Below are 5,458 nucleotides of genomic sequence, written 5' to 3' on the forward strand. Positions count from 1 at the left end.
CAAAATACATTACGGCAAAGACTGGTTCATCCCAAAGATCCAGTCCCCCGGCACAAACAGAGTAATGTTGTGTATGCTGTTCAGTGTCAGGAGGGCTGTGATCAGTCTTACATCGGGGAAACTAAACAGCCACTGGCCAAAAGGATGGCCCAGCACAGAAGATCAACATCATCAGGCCAGGACTCTGCGGTCTACACTCATCTCCAGGCCAGCGGTCACTCTTTCAGGGATGAAGATGTTCACATCCTGGACAGAGAGGAACGATGGTTTGAGAGAGGAGTAAAGGAGGCCATCTTTGTGAAAAGAAACCGTCCATCATTAAACAGGGGTGGAGGCCTACGTGTTCAATTGTCCCCCTCTTACAATGCTGTGATTGCTAGTATCACTTAGCCCTCCGTGAGTAGTAAACAGCTATCAGTGTGCTAATGATCCATTGTTAGGCTGATGGTCCTTCTTGAGCATGTGATCAGCTGGTTTTGGTTGTCAGCAGCAAAACTGGTTGATCCACTCTGAGAAGGTGCTATTTAAGAGACTGAGCTGAATACAGCACCTCAGACTGAGGAAGGCTCTCGGATGAGAGACGAAACGTTTTTACATTTTTTTATGTTGTTTTGCTTTGTTTTGTTTTTTTTGAATGTCCATAGGACCAGATTTAACTTTTTTAGATTTTTCTACCTGGATTATTGAGCATGCATCAGGATGTCGGAGGTCTAGTTCACTACATATGTCATAACACCAAAGCTGTTTTCCTTTTCGTTTATCTTTGAACGATTGCCTCAGGCTAACCTTTTCATTAGTTGCATAGGATGTGAAAACGGAACAGATGAATTCAGCCTGTCTGAATGAAAAACTCGTTTTTTTGAGAAAGGTTTTTTTATATTCACTTTAAAAACCCTGTTCATCTCAGCAGACACACACCCTTCAAAATGTCTCTGCTGCTGGCGCTAGAACCTGCTCTGTTCTCATCAGCCGCCAGGTGTCGGAGCAGGGCGAGAAAATGCTCGGGGTAGGGTCACGTGACTCTGCACCTGTTCCAGGGTGTTGACTGAGGACTGCAGTTGGTTCAGGACCAACTGAAAATGAGGTCCGAAGAGTACATCTGAGGACACAGGACCTTCCAGGTGTTCTTTTTTAATGTCTTCTGGGTTGGACGGAGACAGTTTCAACCACATCTGTCTCTGCAGCAACGTTGCCTAGGACAAGATGCGGGCGAAGCACGCTGCAAGCGTCGCACACATGTTGGTGATTGTGTCTGCAGCCGTGTTGATCTGGTTCAAATCTGTGGAGGATGGGCTTGGTTCCTTTGTCTCTTTAGCTATGCTAAGGGCTAGCATAGTGATGTTGTTGGTTGCTGCTCCCACCTGCGACAAGCACTGATGGATTCTGTCTGTCAGCTTCGCGGTGAGCTGGTCACCGGAGGATGGCGGGGTGATACGTCGGCCAACGTATTTCACTCCTCTCACTCCAAAAACAGCCGACAAACTGGGTTCTGGAGAGGGATGGTGGGAAAACCCTGGTCCGTGAGCCCTTTGACTTTGGTGACGGCCGCGTAGGAGGCGATCAGAGCCCTCAGCTTTAAGGGATCGTTGGCTGAACCCAGGAGGAGGGCGGACACAGCCAGGAAACAGGGCCAGACCAGGTCCCAGTGTCTAATGTGCTGGGCGGCGAATCTTCCAGCCAGAAGGGTCGACGTGGCCGCCGGTTCGGGCACTCCCAGGTCGCAGGCTCTCGCCAACCTCCCGATTATCTTAACTGTTTTGTCTTATGTAAACTCCTCCGTGAATCACCACCTTATTGTGGTGGAGTAATTTGTGCACCTGAACATAAAACAGCATGGAACTCAGTGTCCCTTGCCTGGACGTGGGTTACTGAGGCCCCACCCTGGAGCCAGACCTGAGGGAGGGGCTTGTCGGAAGTGCCTGGTGACTGGGTGTCAACCCGTGGGGCCCAGTCGGGCTCAACCCGAATGAGCAACATGGGTTTGCCTTTCAGTGTGTGACCTCTCTGGCAGGGAAGGAGCCTGAGATTGTGCATCAGGTTGAGAGGTACCCACTAGATATATTTGGGGTCACCTCGATGCACAACATGGGCTATGGAACCACTCTTCTTGAGAGGGGCTGGACCTTATTCCACACTGAAGTTGCCCATGGAGAGAGGCGTTGAGCTAGTGTGGGTCTACTCTTAGCCCACCCAACTTGGTGCCTGTATTGGAGTTTTCCCTGGTAGATGAGAGGGTAGCTTCCTTGCTCCTTTGGGTGGGAGGATGGGCTTTGACTGTTGTTTGTACTTATGCGCCAAACAGAAGTCCATAGTATCTGGCCTTCTTGGAGTCCTTGGCAGGGGTGATGGAAGGTACACCAGCTGGGGACTCCTTTATTCTGCTGGGGGACTTCAATGCCTACATGAGTAAAGACAGTGTGACCTTGAGGGGTGTGACTGGGAGGAACAGCGTCTCTGATCTGAATTCAAGCCATGTTCTGTTGTTGGACTTCTGTAGTCATAGTTTCATAGTTCGTCCATCACAAACACCATGTTCGAACATAAGGTTGTCCATAGGTGCACTTGGCACCAGGCCACCCTAGGTAGTAGATCTATGATTGACTTCATAGTTGTGTCATCTGATTTTCAGCTGTTTGTTTTGGACACTCACTTGAAAAGAGGAGCTAAGCTGTCAACCGATCACGACCGGGTAGTGAATTGGATCAGATTGCGGGGGAAGATGCCAGACAGACTCGGTAGACCCAAACGTGTAGTGAGGGTTTGCTGGGAATGCCTGCAGAAGAACCCATCAGAAAGATCTTCAACTCACACATCCAGCAGACCTTTAACCACATCCCAGGTAAGGCGGGAAACAGTGAGTCTGAGTGGGTCATGTTCCGAGACTCAATTGTTGAAGTGGCTGCCTTGAGCTATGGCCGCAAGGTTGTCGGTGCTTCTCGCGGTGGCCATCCTCAAACTCGGTGATGGTCACCCCTGATTAGGGAGGCTGTCAAGCTGAAGGAGGAGGTTTATTAGTCCTTGTTGGCTGGTGGGACTCTGGAGGCAGCTGAGGAATACTGGACGGTCAAGCAGCCTGCAGCCTTGGCTGTTGATGAGGCAAAATCTTGGCTGTGGGAGGAGTAAGGTGAGACCCTGGATAACAACTCTCAGTTGGTTCCGTGGAGATTCTGGAAAACAATCAGGTGGCTCCTACTGACATCAACCAGTGATGTCGACAGGAGGTGGAAGGAATACTTCTCAGATTTTCTCAATCCCACTGGCATGTCTTCCATGGAGGAAGCAAAGCTGGGGGACTTCAGGTTTCATCTGTCCATAACAGTGGCTGAGATCGCTGATGTAGTTAAAAAGCTCTGCCACAGCAGGGCTCTGAGGGTGGATGAAATTCACCCTGATTTCCTTAAACTCTGGATGTTTGTGAGGCGGTCTTGGTTGACACGCCTTTGCAACATTGCATGGATATCGGGGGCAATGCCACTGGATAAACAGACTGGGGTGGTGGTTCCCCTCTTCAAAAATGGGGACCGGAAAGTGTGTTCCAATTACAGGGGTATGACTCTCCTTAGCCTCCTTGGTAAGGTCTATTCAGGGGTACTGGAGAAGCGAGTCAGATTGTTGGTCGAACCTCAGATCCAGGAGGAACAATGCGGGTTCCGTCCTGCCTGTGGAACACTGGACCAGCTCTTTACTCTCACTAGAGTCCTCAAGGGGTCATGGGGGTTTGCCCATCCAGTCTACATGTGTTTTGTGGACTTGGAGAAGGCATTTGACTGTGTTCCTCTGAATAAACTGTGAGGGGTGCTCCGTGAATATGGGATTGGGGGCCCGTTGTTAGGGGCTGTTCGGTCCCTATACAACAGTGTGAGAGTTTGGTTCGCATTGCTGGTAGTAAGTCAGACCTCTTCAGGGTGGGAGTTAGTCTCTGCCAGGGCTGCCCATTGTCACAGATTTTGTTCAAAACTTTTATGTACAGAATTTCTTGGTGCATTCAGGGGGCAGAGGGATTCAGGTTCAATGGCCTCAGGATTCCATCTCTGCTCTTTGCAGATGATGTGGTCCTGTTGGCGTCATCGTGCCATGATCTTCAGCTCTCACTAGGAGTGGTTCGCAGCAGAGTGTGAAGTGGCTGGAATGAGAATCAGCACCTCCAAATCTGAGACCATGGTCCTGAACCGGAAAAGGGTGAATTGCTCTGTTCAAGTTGAGGATGAGGCTCTGCCTCAAGTGGAGGAGTTCAAGTATCTTAGGGTTTTGATCACGAATGAAGAAATAATGGAGCGTGAGATTGGCAGATAGATTGGTGTAGCATCTGTATTATCACAGACTCTATACCAGTCTTTTGTGGTGAAGAGGGAGCTGAACTGTAAGACAAATCTACTGTAAGACAAATTGGTCTACGTTCCTACCCTCAGCTATGGTCACGAGCTCTGGGTAGTGACCGAAAGAATGAGATTGCGGATACAGGCAGTTGAAATGAGTTTCCTCCGCAGGGTAGCTGGTCTCTCCCTTAGAGATAGGGTGAGGAAAAAAAAAAAGAATGAGATTGCGGACACAGGCGGTTGAAATGAGTTTCTTCCACAGGGTAGGTGGACTCTCCCTTAGAGAGGGTGAGAAGTTCAGTTATCTGGGAGAGACTCGCAGTAGAACCACTGCTCTTCCACATTGAGAGGAGCCAGTTGAGGTGGTTCGGGCATCTGATAAGGATGCCCCCTGGACACCTCCCTAGGGAGGTGCTTTGGGCATGTCCAACTGGGAGGAGACCCCGGGGGATACCCAGGACACGGTAGAGAGACTATGTCTCTTGGTTGGCCTGGGAACGCCTCGGAATCTTCCCAGAAGAGCTGGAAGAGGTGGCTGTAGAAAGAGATGTCTGGACCTTCCTGCTCAAGCTGCTGCTCCCGAGACCTGACTTTGGAACAAATGGAAGATAATGGATGGATGGTCTTATGCCAAATTTTTACTGCAACAGTTATCTGTAAGGGATTAATAAAATTCTTATTCCATTCCATTCTATTCTATTCATTTTTCTGTGACACTAAGAAATGTTGACGTCATACTTAATTCTTCTCAGGTGTAATTAAAATATGTTGCAAGTCTAATGTCAAGTTATTAAACATAGCTTCTATTTTAAAACTTTTAAAAACAAATGCTAAATATTTTTACTAACAATCTTGTTACTGTTTATCTTTTTTCACTTTGGCTTAGTCATGTAGTGAACTAAGCCTCAGGTCAAATCTGGCCCTGAGGGCCTTCCTGGGACAAGAACTGTTACTTCATTGATTTGAGTCCAGAAACACAAAATTAAGTTCATCCAGAGACTTTCTAAGTGTGTCCTGCACTGATCAATTGAAAGAACACTCTTTTTTTATTATCATTACTATTTTACAAATGTCTTGATAATCAAAAGTGTGTTAAGTTCAAACCATTTTAAATGTTGAAGTGAACTACTCATTTTAAATCA

The 5,458-nt window shown here is 48.1% G+C and overlaps 1 protein-coding gene across 1 annotated transcript in view; it reads right to left on the reverse strand.

The window, feature by feature from the left end:
* ttll11 (tubulin tyrosine ligase-like family, member 11) overlaps nucleotides 1-5,458 on the reverse strand; it is a 113,166-nt gene that overhangs the window by 20,335 nt on the left and 87,373 nt on the right. The window lies entirely within an intron of this gene.

Source organism: Nematolebias whitei, chromosome 18 (genome assembly GCF_014905685.2).
Source record: "Nematolebias whitei isolate Nwh7 chromosome 18, NemWhi1, whole genome shotgun sequence".
In the NCBI taxonomy this organism is placed as follows: Eukaryota; Metazoa; Chordata; class Actinopteri; order Cyprinodontiformes; family Rivulidae; genus Nematolebias; species Nematolebias whitei.